Consider the following 17,372-nt stretch of genomic DNA (forward strand, 5'->3'; position numbering starts at 1 on the left):
TGTTGAGATTTAATTTAGAATTCTAATAAAAAATAGAAAATTTATTCTTTCTCGTAAATGTTGAGATTTAATTTAGAATTCTAATAAAAAATAGAAAATTTATTCTTTCTCGTAAATGTTGAGATTTAATTTAGAATTCTAATAAAAAATAGAAAATTTATTCTTTCTCGTAAATGTTGAGATTTAATTTAGAATTCTAATAAAAAATAGAAAATTTATTCTTTCTCGTAAATGTTGAGATTTAATTTAGAATTCTAATAAAAAATAGAAAATTTATTCTTTCTCGTAAATGTTGAGATTTAATTTAGAATTCTAATAAAAAATAGAAAATTTATTCTTTCTCGTAAATGTTGAGATTTAATTTAGAATTCTAATAAAAAATAGAAAATTTATTCTTTCTCGTAAATGTTGAGATTTAATTTAGAATTCTAATAAAAAATAGAAAATTTATTCTTTCTCGTAAATGTTGAGATTTAATTTAGAATTCTAATAAAAAATAGAAAATTTATTCTTTCTCGTAAATGTTGAGATTTAATTTAGAATTCTAATAAAAAATAGAAAATTTATTCTTTCTCGTAAATGTTGAGATTTAATTTAGAATTCTAATAAAAAATAGAAAATTTATTCTTTCTCGTAAATGTTGAGATTTAATTTAGAATTCTAATAAAAAATAGAAAATTTATTCTTTCTCGTAAATGTTGAGATTTAATTTAGAATTCTAATAAAAAATAGAAAATTTATTCTTTCTCGTAAATGTTGAGATTTAATTTAGAATTCTAATAAAAAATAGAAAATTTATTCTTTCTCGTAAATGTTGAGATTTAATTTAGAATTCTAATAAAAAATAGAAAATTTATTCTTTCTCGTAAATGTTGAGATTTAATTTAGAATTCTAATAAAAAATAGAAAATTTATTCTTTCTCGTAAATGTTGAGATTTAATTTAGAATTCTAATAAAAAATAGAAAATTTATTCTTTCTCGTAAATGTTGAGATTTAATTTAGAATTCTAATAAAAAATAGAAAATTTATTCTTTCTCGTAAATGTTGAGATTTAATTTAGAATTCTAATAAAAAATAGAAAATTTATTCTTTCTCGTAAATGTTGAGATTTAATTTAGAATTCTAATAAAAAATAGAAAATTTATTCTTTCTCGTAAATGTTGAGATTTAATTTAGAATTCTAATAAAAAATAGAAAATTTATTCTTTCTCGTAAATGTTGAGATTTAATTTAGAATTCTAATAAAAAATAGAAAATTTATTCTTTCTCGTAAATGTTGAGATTTAATTTAGAATTCTAATAAAAAATAGAAAATTTATTCTTTCTCGTAAATGTTGAGATTTAATTTAGAATTCTAATAAAAAATAGAAAATTTATTCTTTCTCGTAAATGTTGAGATTTAATTTAGAATTCTAATAAAAAATAGAAAATTTATTCTTTCTCGTAAATGTTGAGATTTAATTTAGAATTCTAATAAAAAATAGAAAATTTATTCTTTCTCGTAAATGTTGAGATTTAATTTAGAATTCTAATAAAAAATAGAAAATTTATTCTTTCTCGTAAATGTTGAGATTTAATTTAGAATTCTAATAAAAAATAGAAAATTTATTCTTTCTCGTAAATGTTGAGATTTAATTTAGAATTCTAATAAAAAATAGAAAATTTATTCTTTCTCGTAAATGTTGAGATTTAATTTAGAATTCTAATAAAAAATAGAAAATTTATTCTTTCTCGTAAATGTTGAGATTTAATTTAGAATTCTAATAAAAAATAGAAAATTTATTCTTTCTCGTAAATGTTGAGATTTAATTTAGAATTCTAATAAAAAATAGAAAATTTATTCTTTCTCGTAAATGTTGAGATTTAATTTAGAATTCTAATAAAAAATAGAAAATTTATTCTTTCTCGTAAATGTTGAGATTTAATTTAGAATTCTAATAAAAAATAGAAAATTTATTCTTTCTCGTAAATGTTGAGATTTAATTTAGAGTTATAATGTCATGAATATTAGAAATAAAATCAATGAAAAATATAAATGATATCCAAGTGATTCAAGATTTGGGTTCCCGTGCCCAAACCTCTGTATTAATACATAAGTCATACGTGATTAAAATATTCAAGAATAATACCATCTACTTAGATCAAAAATCAAGATGTTGGTATATATACAAGATATATAAGTCTTGTAATACATAATCTTAGGAAAATAAAAATCACTTAACGAACTATAAATGAAGCCCCATGGCTTGTATGTATAGACACATAAGTTTAACATACGTTCAAGAATAAGTGAACCTATGATATACGTAATGAAATGAAGAAATGAACATCCACGTAATAAGAGGTGAGTAACTATGAAAAATAAAGGGGCTAATAATGAAGAATGTGTTGACAATCATGATGTGAGGCTAATGTATATGATGAGAGCTATCTCAAATGAGCCTAAGTAAATGTTACCAATACGTACTCACCAATAAGAGTATAAGATAATGAAGAGACCAGTCTCGATGAACAGTCTAATGAAAATATTAAGTATAAAACACTTAATACTAATGATGAGATGAGAAATCATCTATTGAGCTATGATGTCCTCATACTAGAAGCCAGCTTCAATGATGTATGAGTTGAATGTAATGGAACTTTATACTGAGCACCGATAGGCTAGCTATGAGCGGTGATACCTTCTTTCGGGAAGGGCGGAGGTTCACGTAACTCTCATGAGATGAGACTGTCCGGCTTGCCGGGTATGGGTCTCCATACATCTCCTAGTCTTTGAACCTATATTGCCACTATAGGGATCTGGCGGGGTTAAATTCCCATATACGCTAGCATGTTATTGAGTCACTTTGGCCGGTGATTCCACCTCTTTTCGGTGTCGGGAGACACTGGATTTCATGATGCTCACATGATCTATGTCGGTTAAAGTTAAAGTTCCCAATGAATGAATGAGGCCAGCCTCAAATGAATCATATAAAGAAATGAATGATACCGAAGGTGTTAGGATGGGATAATCAAGAGGTGAGCTGGACTCAGGTAATGACATTAGGTTATTCCTAATCATTGCACAGCAAACCCGATGAAAGTCTTAAACTACATCCTAGGTATAGCTGGTGTTCACACTGGCCTATGAATGAATTAAATGAGGTTCGTATGAATGAATAAAGCAGACTTTGTGTTTGCCAAAGAAAACTCCCTAGTTGAGGTCCCATATGTTGAGCCCTCATTTTGGAAAGTCTTAAGGTCAAGTCCATGATAACAAGGTCTCATGGCATATGAATGTATTATATGTTATGTGCTATATGAAGATATTATGTGTTGTGTGTCATACGATAATTATAATGATGCATGTCACTCTCATGGCATAACATTCCCAATCTCAATTTGGCAAGTTCACTGACTTGACTTCCAAAAATCATGTGGTTAGGAAAGAGCTATTCTTTCTCATGCATGTCCCTGTTGTGTGCTTGCATATACCCATACTTAGTACAAGTGTGTACTAATTCCATACAAACATCTACTTTTAGGTGCAGGCACAGGTGGACGGTAGAGCTACCGGTTCGTTGTTGCAGCTATCCGGACGTCATCATTCATCCGGAGTTTGGTAGGTCCTCATGCTTTCGAGGATGCTACTATTTTACATTCTAGCGTAGTTTTAGAGTTGAGCTAGTGGAGCATGTTCCACTAGCGTTTCTTTCCTGTTTTGGTTCAGACTTTGTATTGGTGTTATTTTGGCCGATATACAATTAATACTTAATGAATGATTTCTTTCAGTCGCTTATCTCTTAATTGCTAGATGATTGATGATGAACGATTACGAAATATAAAGAATGTTTAGCAAGTATGATTAAAGAATCAAGAATTTCAAATTTTCCGCTAAAATTAACGTTTGTAAAGTAAGAATGACGTAAGCAGGCTTGTTTGCAAACTCTGAGAGGTCAACGACGCCGGTCTCGTCTGGTGTCTAGATTCCAGTCGTGACATATATCGAGTCATGGATTCCGTCAACTAACTTATTATTTCACCAATATATATCATCATCATTCAATCTATCCATATCTTAGAATCTCACCTTTTAAAAAATCAAAATGATAGTTAACATATACATATCATAATAGTTATATCAAGATTAAGAATATAGATACATTTAATAATTTAGAGAATATGTTTTTGTCAATTAGTGTAAAGAAAGTATCTCTACTTGATCCCGTACAATACATACAAATGCACTAGCACAAGAAGTTGGAACTATAATCATACGAATGACATGTCCAATTCTCATCTTAGATTGTGAACCAAAAACTTTATACTTATAAGAATCGATAATTAATCCAGTGTATATAAGTTAAACTCTAAAAACTAAATCATCTACTCTCTCTGTATAAAAAAGAATGACCTCCTTTTCTTTTTAGCCTGTTTGACCTCTTTCTTTTTGTGGTAATAACTTTCTACGTGATATGTTTAAAACCACAAAATTAAAGGACAATTTTGTAAATTTGACATAACTTTAATTTATAACCACATGATCAAAAGTTTTCTTTATTTTCTTAAACTCCGAGCCAAATCAAAATAGATCATTCTTTGTTAAAAGGAGGGAGTACTATATAAGTAATCAGACACCATATGATCTATTAAAAATATTTACAATGAATATTTGATAATAAATAGTATATCTAAACACGTGGTTAATAGTATATATCCCAACAATCTCCCACTTAGACTTTTAATCATCGCGATTGTTATAATATATTGTATCTAAATGCATGTGTAATCATTTAAAATTTATTAAATATAAATTTATAACATGATTCGGATTATATTAGATTCATAAATATATATTAATTCAAATAAATATTATGCATTAATATACTTGAGTTAAATATTTAAGTCCAAAAAATATGGACTTAATTAAAGTCTAAATTAATTGATTTGGGCTACAATGGATGAACCCAATTTCATCTCATTCTAGAGGTCCATCTTGGCTCCATGTGTGCGAATGATGTGGCATGCCAAGTCAAATAGAAAATCAATAGAATCATGACATGTGTCAAAGATGACAAGCCCGCTCCATAAAGGCCATATGCCATGTTACTTAAATCTGATTGGCCGAAAGGAATCCTGCTCCAATTGCAACTCCACTATTCTAAAACTATAAATAGGGGTCCTCATAATTCAGAAAAGAAAGAAAATTTTAAACAAGAAGCTAGAGAAAATTTATGGTACAAACGCCATTTAATTCTCTACAAAGCTACAAGTTTAAGAATTCAAGCATTCAAGTTCAAGAACGATCAAGATCAGGACCATCGAATTCAAGAACAAGCTCAAAGCCCTTGAATTCAAATAAAAGTCAAGATCAAGATAAAGTTCAAGTTCAAGTTCATTAGAGATTCAAGAACAAGCTTTAAAGTCCTTGAACTTATATTTGAAAAGGCGAATTCAGAGGAATCATAGAGATTGTCACACTCACATTTGAAATAATAAAATCGATTGTTGCTATAATTTTCCGTTCTTGATTATTGTTTTCTCGACACGAATTTTATTGTCTACAAATTCTGGCACGCCCAGTGGGACAATCTCTACCTCTCATCTCAACTTTTCAAGCGTCAAAGAATATCGAGATGACTTCCATGAACAACAACTCTCGATCAACTGCCTCTAAGGCCACTAGCTCCAAGTTCTCTAGTGAAGTTGAAGGCATCCTTGGTGTTACCTTTGGAAGTTTCGGAGCTTTTACGAGAAGCAAGACTGCTACAATGGGATAACAAACACTTCAAGTGTCGTCCATCAACTCCTGTTTTTGGGTCTTCGACTCCAAAAGGAGCAAGTTCCTCCACAAATGCTCTAGAAGGAGGAAGTAGTGTTGCTGAAAAGATCAAGAAGACATTGGCTCTACTTGAGCAATCTGGTTCCAAGAACTCTACCACAAGGGAGAAGTATGATTCAACTTACGAATCATCTCCACGTATATCACGTAACATGAGTCAACTGAAAATTAACTTACGCGATAATCCATGCTACTCTCTTGCATCTCCAATGATCATGCAAACGATGGTGACTGTTGTTTCCTCTCCTGAGGAACAACTCGCAAATCTGATGAAGTTGGTTGAAGGATTGACGAAGCATGTACAACACCAAGAGTCTCAATTGATAAGTTGATGGATAGGATGGAAGGACTTTTAGATGGAGATGCGAGCCATGCACCCGGAAAGGGTATTGAAGTTCAAGAAATCGAAGATCCTGCTAAGAAAGTCCCGTTTATCAAAGAGATGTCAGTTTGTTCTGAAGGAATGATCCCACTTGATCGCTTAAAGGAGTTTATTGAAGGCACTATCAAATATAAGTATGAAGTCTCCACCAAGTCTTCTCATATGTATGCCAAGCCATACACTGCTAGGATTGATAACTTTAAAATGCCTGCTGGTTATCAGCCTCCCAAATTTCAACAATTTGAGGGAAAAGGAAACCCAAACAACATGTCGCGCACTTCGTGGAGACATGTAATAATGCTGGAACTTATGGAGACTATCTTGTCAAACAGTTTGTCTGCTCTCTAAAAGGAAATGCCTTTGATTGGTACACGAATCTCGAATCTTACTCTATTCATAGTTGGGAGCAACTAGAACACAAGTTTCTCAATCGCTTCTATAGCACAAGGCATACGGTGAGCATGGTAGAACTCACAAATACTCGCCAAAGGAAGGATGAACCGGTTATAGATTTCATAAATCGATGGAGGCTTAGTAAAGCTTCTGCAATCGAAATGTGTATTCAAGGAATGCACTGGGAGCTTCTTTACATCTTGCAAGGAATAAAACCAAAATCCTTTAAGATTTAGCTACTCGTGCTCATGATATGGAGTTGAGCATGTCCTCTGCCGGAAAAGATATGACTATTGTTCATGATTCTCGCAAAGGAAGGGACAAGCAGGAACCCAAGATATGGAGCAAGTTTCTACCCAGAATTGACAACAAAGAATCCATGAGTGTAAATGTGTCACCCACAAAGTTCACCACGAATGAGGGCGAAAAACAAAATGTGAGAACAACTTTCCAAAGACGTTCAAATCAAAAGTCGACACTGAGGGAGATGCAAGGAAATAAGTCTTGGATTCTAACGTTTCTGAAATTTTTCATGAATTGCTTGAGTTAAAGCTCATTGACTTGCCAGAGATGAAGCGACCCGATGAGGCTGGAAAAGTTGATGACCCAAGTATCATAAACTTGTGAGTCATCCTCGTGAAAAATGTTTTGTCTTCAAGGATAGAGTGATGCGATTGGTTAACGAAAATAAAAGTATCCTTGATGATGAGAAGGCTAGTTCTAACTAGATATCTATCACGTTTGGCTCACTTGATCCGGTCCAAATATATATATCTGAAAAGCATGAAGAAGAGTCAGTAAATCAGGAAGTTGACATAGATGGTGATGAGGGTTGAATTCTTGTAACTAGGCGAAGACGCAACAAGTCAAGCTTACGAAAAGAATCAACCGAACAACCGATTAGAGGAAAAATGGTGAAGAAATCGGAGAAGAAAAAATCAAACAAGCGCCCAAAAGGGGCAAAAGTAGAAGTGCATCACTACCAAAAGCCTCGACGTCCTGTTACTCTAGAGGAATTCTTACAAAATTCATTCGACATAAAGTCTACTCAAGACAATGTCGAGGCATCATGTTTCAATGCGGATAAACCAGAAACAATGAAGGTGTCTCCTACTGGAAAAGAAGGAACAACGAGTGAATCCTTAACAAAAGTGTCTCCTAGTGACGAAGAGAAAGCAATAAGGCAAATCTCAGCAATGATGTCTCTTTCATCTTCTGAAAAATCTATTGAACCTTCTTCCCAAGAAGCACATACCTGTGAAACTAAAATCACATTTGCAGATAATGATCTTCTATTTGGTGAAACACTACACAATCGTCCTTTGTATATCAGGTCATGTGCTAGAGAAGAAGATAAATAGAATCTTAATAGATGAAGGATCTGGAGTTAACATTTTGCCTATCCACACATTGAAAGAACTTGGCATCACGACTGGGGAACTTAGTGAAAGTCGTATGTTGATACAAGGATTTAATCAAGGGGGCAGAGGTCCATAGTCTTTATTAAATTAGAGATCCACATGGTAGATTTACGATCAAGCGCATAGATGCATGTGATCGACGCAAAGACATCATACAATATATTATTTTGCAGGCCTTGGGTACATGAGAATAGAATTGTCTCATCTTCGTACTATCAATGTTTGAAATATCTTGAAGGTGTAATTGAAAGGAAGATAGTTGCAGATGATAATCCTTTCACCGAAGTTGAGACACACTTTGCCAATGCAAAATTCTATTTGAAAAGTTATTTTGTTAAAGGGGCCAAATCTAATAACGTCAAATCAATCAAGAATGATAAGGTCATAAGCAAAAGAATTGATGCGGCTATCGAATAGATGAAAATTGACACTAAAGACTCTTGTCCCATTCTTAATAAAGGGAAGATCATGTCTTCAAAGAAGAAGTTGACTTATAGGCTTTGATATGTTCCAAAAGCGAAGAAAGAACAAGATCAACCATCTAACCTTCAAGAAAATGCATTGAGAGAGCTAACTCTTCCTATCAGACGGATTGATGCAATAAGCTTGTCTTCAAAGTCGCCAGAAAAGTCAGTCACTCAAGATCAAGTGCGAGATATGACTCTCCCTAGAAATCGCACAAGAGAAGGTTTTGATCCCAATGCTTACAAGTTATTTGTGAAGGCGGGATACAACCCTAGTGAGCCATTGGCGCTAGGGAAACTTCCATCAGAAGATACAACTAGGCGAGCACGTGAAGGCCTAGGTTATAACCAACCGCCGCCAATTCGCATTTCCATAAGAAGGGCCAGTAATAATCATATAACTTTTGAATATAACGTCACTGATCCTAATAAAATGACTTCCGTCTTTGATAGACTTGGGGAAACGACTGCAAGAACTTCTGTGTTTGAGAGGTTCGGTCCTTTGAAGAAGAATAACAAAACCTGAGAAGTTATTTAAAAGTTACAATGCCCACTTCACATTTTATTTGAAAGGATTTCAGAAGTTTGATTTCTTCTAGGATGAGGCAACGAGTGGAACTTATAGTCTCCTGTAAAGAGGAACTCAAGGCAAAGACCCACACTGTGGTTTACACCAAAGAGCACGAGAAAGATGAAGAAAGTATAGGTTCCTCAAATCATGTTACAATCCAAAATGAGTATGATTCTTTGCCTCAAATGAAGATTGACGATGAGGTAGAAGATATTTTCTCGTGTTGTCATATATATTTCAATGACAATGATCCTTTGGAAGAGGAAGATGCTGGAGATGCTCCACCGGAACTTGAAGAAGGAGTAAAGATCACAATAGATGTTAACCTTGACAATGATGAAGACCCAATGCCAACTTACTTGTGTGCGTTTCTAGAAATTGATGAAGAAATTGCGTACATGAATATACTCAAAGAATATAGGGATGTCTTCGCTTGGAGTTATAAATAAATGCCTGGATTGAATCCTAGAGTAGCGGTCCATCAATTGGGAGTTAAAATGGTTCTTGTCCTATTAAGCAAGCTCAAAGACATTTTAGACCAGACTTGGTTCCATTGATAGAACATGAAGTTAACAAACTCATTGAGGCAGACTTTATTCGTGAGGTCAAATATCCTGCATGGATTTCAAGTATTATTCCTGTGAGGAAGAAGAATGGTCAAATTTGAGTTTGCGTTGACTTTAGAGATCTCAATAATGGATGCCCTAAAGATGAGTTCCCTCTTCCCATTCCGGAGTTGATGATTGACGCCACCACTGGTTATGAGGCAATGTCGTTCATGGATGGTTCTTCTGGATATAATCAAATCCACATGTCACAAAAAGATGAAGAACTCATCGCATTTCGCACGCCAAAAGGTATTTATTGCTACAAAGTGATGTCATTTGATTTAAAGAATGCTTGTTCCACATATCAAAGGGCTACTCAAAATTTCTTTGATGACTTGCTCCATAAAAATGTCGAATGTTATGTTGATGATTTGGTAGTAAAGTCGAGAAAGAGGGGTGATCATTTGAAAGTCTTAAGGATGGTGTTTGATTTACTCCGAAGATATCAACTAAGGATGAATCCATTGAAATGTGCCTTCGAAGTTACTTCTGGCAAGTTCCTTGGCTTTATTGTGAGACATCGAGGAATAGAAATCAATCCAAAGTAGATGCAATATCAAAGATGCCCGAACCTCGAAATATTCACGAGTTAAAAAGTCTCCAAGGAAAGTTAGCCTACTTGAGAAGATTCATCTCAAATCTAGCGGGGAGATGTCAACCATTCAGTCACCTCATGAAGAAAGGTGCTCCATTTAATTGGCACCAAACATGTAGGGATGCCTTTAAAAGTATCAAATCGTGTCTAGCGAAACCTCTGGTTTTGGAAGCCCCTATACCTGGAAAACCGTTGATACTCTACATTGCAGCACAAGAAAGGTCTGTAGGACCCCGTTAGCTCAAGAGAATAGTGAAGGCAAAGAAAAAGCTCTTTATTACATAAGTAGAACGATGACACCGAATGAGCTAAATTTTTCTCCAATTGAAAAGTTATGCTTGGCACTTGTCTTCTCAATTAAAAAGATGAAGCATTATTCCAAGCTCATGTTGTCCGCCGTATTTCTAAAGCAAATCCCATCAAGTTTGTTATGTCAAAACATGTCCTTAGTGACCGACTAGCAAGATAGTACCTCCAATTCCAACAATTTGAGATTGATAACATCCCTCAAAAATCCGTCAAGGGACAGGCATTGGCGGATTTCTTAGCAGACTATCCGATACCTGATGATTAGGAGTTAGCTGATGAGCTTTTTGATGAAGATGTGATGTCTATCAAAATTCAACCTCCTTGGAAAATGTACTTTGATGGGGCTGCACATCGTGGCAGAGCTGGCGCCGGCGTAATGTTCATCACTTCGCAAGAAGAGATTCTACCATTCTCTTATACTTTGAAGCAATGTTGCTCCAATAATGTCGCTGAATACCAAGTATTGATACTTGGACTTGAGATGGTTGTCGACATGAAACAATTAAACTTACAAATCTTTGGTGACTCTCAGTTGGTGATCAACCAACTCTTGGGAAGTTATGAGGTGAAGAAACCTGGATTGCGTCCTTATCATGATTATGCTCAAAAGTTGATAGGATGGCTTGGAGATGTAATCCTTCAACATGTGCATAGAACGGAAAATAAAAGAGTTGATGCATTGGATGCCCAAGCTTCAACTCTAACCCTTCCTGATCAAATATAAGTTACTATTTTTCAAAAATGGTAGTACCACCACCAAATGAGGAAGAATATATAGAGAATGAGTTTAATCATCTTGTTGCTTTTTCTAAAGCCGCTGAGGAATATTGGAGACAACCCATTATTGACTACATGTGTTATGGGATACTTCCAGAAAATCCAAAGATAAGGACAAACACTCGTCGGCGTGCACCTCGTTTCCTTTACTACAAGGACACATTATATAGAAGATCATTTGAGGGTGTGCTATTACGATGTTTGGGAGAGGAAGAAGCAATTTAAGCTCTGCAAGAAGCACACTCAGGAGTGTGTGGATCACATCAATCTGGAACAAAATCCACTTTCACATAAAGAGGATGGAATATTATTAGCCAACCACGGTGAAGGATTGCTTAGATTATGCTCGGAGGTGTGATGCTTGTCAATTTCATGCGAATTTCATACATCAGCCGCCCAAAGTATTGCACTCAGCTATCACATCTTGTCCATTTGACGCCTGTGGATTGGATATTGTGGGACCACTACCAAAGTCTTCTAGTGGACACTTGTACATCTTGGCTGCAACTGATTACTTTTCAAAATGGGCTGAAGTTGTCGCTCTTAAAGAGGTGAAGAAAGAGAATCTTACAAATTTTATCCGAGTAAATATTATCTATCGCTTTGGCATCCCTCGCTATATAATAACAGACAATGGCAAGCCATTCGATTACAAGTTAATGAACAAGATTTGTGATATCTTTGGCTTCAAGTAGCGTAAATCTTCTATGTACAATGCTAACGCTAATGGTCTTGCTGAAGCATTTAATAAGACTCTATGCAACCTGCTCAAGAAAGTTGTCTCCAAATCCAAACGGGATTGGCATGAAAGAATGGAAAAGCTTTGTGGGCATATAGGACAACATATCGCACTCCAACTCAAGCAAATATGCACTTGCGTTTGGAGTTGAACAGTCCTGCCACTCGAGCGTCAAATACATTCTTTAAGACTTGCTATTCAAGAAGGGCTCACTGAGGAAGAAAATGCTTGACTGCGTCTTGCTAAGTTAGAAGCACTTGATGAAGAGAGTCTAGAAGCCCAACAAAACCTTGAATGTTATCAAGCTCGTCTATCTCGTGCTCTCAATAAGAAGGTTCGCTTGAGGTGTTTTCAAGTTGGAGACCAAGTTCTCGTAGTAAGAAGATCCATCATTACTTCGCACAAGTCTGGGGGCAAATTTACCTCAAAGTGGGATGGACCATATGTCTTATAAGAAGCATACTCAAATGGTGCTTACAAGCTTGTTGATGCTGATGTCTTAAGGATCGGTCCTATTAATGTCAAATTCCTAAAGAGGTACTACCCTTGAAGTAAGATGATGCTCCTTAAGGTATGAGCCTAAACTGCATGTCACTCCTGGCCTGAAAGAGTATAAACTGTGTACGGCACAATAAAAAATATAGTCAAAAATCACTCAAATCCCCAAAACTACATTGTGACTTGATCCTCTTCATTGAGGTACGTAGGCGCTTAGAACCATATTCTAAGTTCAGTCGCATGAAAGTCAAAGCGATATCTATTTTATTTTATCTTTTTTCTCATCAAACTTTAGATTTGTACGAAGTATCGATGGGTCAATGGCGGGAGAAAACTCTTATAAAATATGAGTCTCTTATTAGTACGATTGAAGTCTTTGAATTAGATCAAGTAAATTGAAGTCTTTATATTCTTCAAGTTTATTATTTGAAGTATCCAAATCCTCTAACTATAAAAATTGAAGTCTTCAAATTCTATAAAATAATGAGATAAGTCTTACAAGTTTGCATCAACAAAGTTGCAATTCAATGTCTTCAAATTCTTTGAGTTTACAAGTTAAGGTCCTAAAACTTGTTACGAGTTGAAGCATTAAATTCCACAAAATTCATAAGTCACGTTTGAATCTACAAACTTAAAAAAATGTGGAACTTGCACTATATTCATTCTTATTGGCATGAAAAAAATATGAAATGACTTAGAATTACTAAAGCTTGCAATAAAGAATTAAAGACCAAATTCAAATTGAAGAATGCTATAAATAATGCATGATTTAAAAAAAGAAAAAAAAGAAAAAACTTCATTACTATAAAATTGTCTAAAACATCAATCGAAAGCTAAAGGAAAAATGGGAAAGACAAAAAAACAAGAATCCTAATCTAGGCGTAACTTGTAGTTGGTCAAATCTTGACGACTAGCCTCCAAGCACTCTCTTTTCTGTTCCATGCTAATTAAATCTTTAGGCGTCTCATATGAGGATATCTCATCTTCTGTAGCTAAAATTTTGGCTTGAATCTCCTCGACGTTCTTCTTAGCAGCTTCTAAAATAGCTTCAAGTCCCTCTCGCTCTTCTTGTAAAGTTGCTAACTTCCGCTTAACCTTCTTTAGCGATTTCTTGCTAGAAGAAACATGTTTTTTCTTCTCACCTCCTCTACTTTGAATAATTCGATACGCTCTTTGGCATTAGAAAGAAACTCCATCTTCTTATTTTCACGCGCCTTGTCAACAAAATTAAAGTGTTCTTGATCATAAGAAGTAGCATGATCAAAAAGAGAATCTACCAAGCTCTTCAATGGTGAAAGATCTAATAAATTCATCTCGTTCATCTGCTTGAAAATCTCATAAATATCATCTTTTTAAGAAGAAATATTGTTTAGAGAAGTTCTTGAAAGTTTTCCACGGATCTCTTCCCAAAGACCCAAGCTTTACCTCCTTTTATGATTGAACACAACACCTTTTCCTTCGTAGACAGACATAGCACCATTAATCTTAGGAAGAACTCGGGAAAGATCATTTGAATTAGGAGTCAACTGTTTTATAGTTTGGTCACGACAAGCAGACGATGAATTTTGCTCTTTCTTGATATTTGAAATTGATTTTTCCTTCGGTCTCGATATCGCGGTAGGCTCTTCGCTAACTTGTGGCCTCTCACGCGGTGATCCTACTAGATGTCCATCAGCGTTAACCTACAAATGAAAATGTCTAGTTTTGCTTGCTTCTTGAAGGGACCGTTTACTAGAGAAGAGAAATTGGGGGCATTTCTCTTCACCGGTAAGAGTATGAACTAGTTCTTTCTTAGATACCTTAGAGAAGTTAAGCTTCTTACTTTGATGTTGGGGAGCAAGTGGTGTCTTAACTTTTGAAAGTGTCCTCTCGATATCTTGACTTTTGTCTACTAGAAGGGTAACAAATTCTAACCCAGCTTTTTCCACCATAACATCCAAATTATCCTCAAGAAACATTCCGTAGGACCTCTCCCACCAAGATGAATATTGGGTGGTATAAAGCTTCTTTGTAGAAGTTACTGCAGGAGGAAATGTCGCTTTAGACATAGTCACACGTGATACGCAAATGCGCCAATATCTAAGGCCTTCATCAAGTGACTCAACACGAATATCATTTTCTAAATAGCCAGGATTATCTTGATGGAAACCAAATTGGAGACTAAATCAGTGCGGACTATATCGCTCAATGACAAAGGGACCTCCCCTCACAATGGAAGATAATTAAAACGAATGCTCATAAAATAAGCTTTCTCCAACTCTAGTGCTTTTTCATCATCAATATAATAAGTTGGGTGAGGCCTACTAAGCATGGTTGCATTCCATACAATGTTCTCCTCCCGATGAACACACTTTATTGCCTCATCTTTGTCAAACTACTTTGCAGCACCTTCTCCAGTATATACCACCATTCGTGGTAGAGAAGGTCCACTAGTAAGCGTATAGCGTGTCTTGAGATAATAAGCAAGCCAACCATAAACATAATGAATGGAAAAACAAACTCTTACATGGTCCAACTGTGAAGAATTTAAAATTTTATTTAAGCCATGATATATGCTTGCTAAAATTGGAACAACAAGGCTAACCCTTTTATTGATCGCCATTAAGCTCGCTATCTTGAAAGTCTCAGGTCGAATGAAATTCCCTTCTTCAGACGGAAGTACAAAGGCACATAACCAACATGACAAAAAAGCCGTCAGATAAGTGTCATATTTTTGATGTTTTGCTCCAAGCTTAGTAAATATCATCTCTTGAGTACTTGACCATGACTGTATCTCAGTAGGTATCTCGCCTGTAGGATTATGAGTAGACGATAGACGTCGATATTTCTTCTCTTTTCTCGGGGGAGCTAGCTCATATTTGAGATCTTTCTTGCACCAAAATTGTAAGACATTCATTAAAAGAGATTCTCATATTACCATGATTTTCCTCTTTAAGATGATGAATTGCAGCAAACATATATTCACAAGTTCGAGGGAGAAATCTTTCCTTCTTGTCATTAAATCCTATAAGTTCCGCGGAGTTTGGTATCACTTCTTGGGTATCCATTAATTGGCAATCCACCAAGAATATGCATGTCCCAAAGAGATATGAATATTTCCCCAACAGATGTAAGTAATGTATTTGTTTGAGGGCAACAAGCCTCACAAAAGGCTTGTATAATATTGGAGTTCCGATCATATGTAAAAAGAGAAGCAAATACAGCATCACGAATACAAGCATTGTTTGGAGTTTGCCGATTTTTTCTTAACCATCTTCTGTCCATTCCCAGTATCACGGAATGCAGCGGTATTCACCTTCAAGCACAATGTTGTCTCCCCAACATAGTTCTTCTTGAATCATGCGGCGACCTAAATTGAAAGAGTTCTCGCAATGTTTGTACGATGAGGAATTGGTTTCTCAAGATACCATACTTTGGAGGCTTTATTAGATTTATGATCGTATTCGAATGTCCAACTTTTCATATAAAGTGTATTTCTCAATAGTGACCATGGATCAACATAACGACCAACAAAAGATTCGTGGACCAAAAACTTAGTCTCCGTCGTACTACCCTCTGATCCAACAATGAGATATTCGAGTTTAAAAGATGGACAAGAATAATCCTTGAAGAAAACCATTGTTCAAACTGAAAAATAATAATAATAATAATAATAATAATAATAATAATAATAATAATAATAATAATTAAAAAAATTTTAATTTTTATTTATAATAATGCACGAAAGAAGATAAAACTTGAAAAAGAGAGTAGTTAAGAAGGGGCGAATAATTTAAGCATTCGGGACTTTGTAACACCTTGAGATTATTTTCAAGGTGGGAGCGTTACACGATATCCTAGTAAAGTTTCAAGTTGGTTAAGCATTCGGGACCTTGTAACACCTTGAGTTTATTTTCAAGGCGGGAGCATTACACGGTATTCTAGTAAAGTTTCAAGTTGGTTAAGCATTTGGGACCTTGTAACACCTTGAGTTTATTTTCAAGGCGGGAGCGTTACACGGTATTCTAGTAAAGCTTCATGATTAAGCATTCAAGATCTTGTAACACCTTGAGTTTATTTTCAAGACGGGAGCGTTACACGGTATAGTAAAGCTTCAAGTTTGTTAAGCATTCGGAACCTTCTAACACCTTGAGTTTATTTTCAAGGCGGGAGCGTTACACAATATTCTAGTAAAGCTTCAAGTTGGTTAAGCATTCGGAACCATTTAACACATTCAGAGTATTATTTATTTTTCAAGGAAGGGACGTTAAATTTTTTTTTTCACACCTCAAGATTAAACTCTTGTGTTTTGATAAACTCTCCATTGTTTAACCTCCGCAAAATATAAATATTATTTATATTTGTCTCTGAAAAAAAAAAGCAGCAAAAAAAATTAATAATAATAATTTTTAAAAAAAAAGGAAAAAGAACACGAACCTTGATTCCTGTTTGTGGACACTCTAATCATCTGCAAAAGAAAGAGAAAGAATTGTTGATGTTAAGAGTGAAAAAATATTTAGAGAAGCCTCCTTTTATAGATGATTGAGGCGGTGAAGAAATCCTTTGTCAACCTAACTACAATTCCTCTTGAGTTAGAATCTTAGAAAGGAAAATTTATTATTATTTTTATTTGTTTTCTCTCCCATCTTAATTCAACCTCAATTAGGATTTGATAAGAATTAAAAAACAAACGAAAAAAAAAGGAAGTAGAAGACAATTAAAAAGTGGCACTGGCCATGTGAGTTATAAGACTCAAAGTGGAGTCCTCTTAATTACTCATATATATATATATATATATATATATATATATATA

At 34.5% G+C, this 17,372-nt stretch overlaps 1 pseudogene; it reads right to left on the reverse strand.

The window, feature by feature from the left end:
• Positions 1-13,932: 13,932 nt before the first annotated feature.
• On the reverse strand, positions 13,933-14,628 carry LOC114076512 (annotated as a pseudogene).
• Between the last annotated feature and the right edge of the window lie 2,744 nt (positions 14,629-17,372).

This window comes from Solanum pennellii, chromosome 3, assembly GCF_001406875.1.
Source record: "Solanum pennellii chromosome 3, SPENNV200".
Lineage (NCBI taxonomy): Eukaryota > Viridiplantae > Streptophyta > Magnoliopsida > Solanales > Solanaceae > Solanum > Solanum pennellii.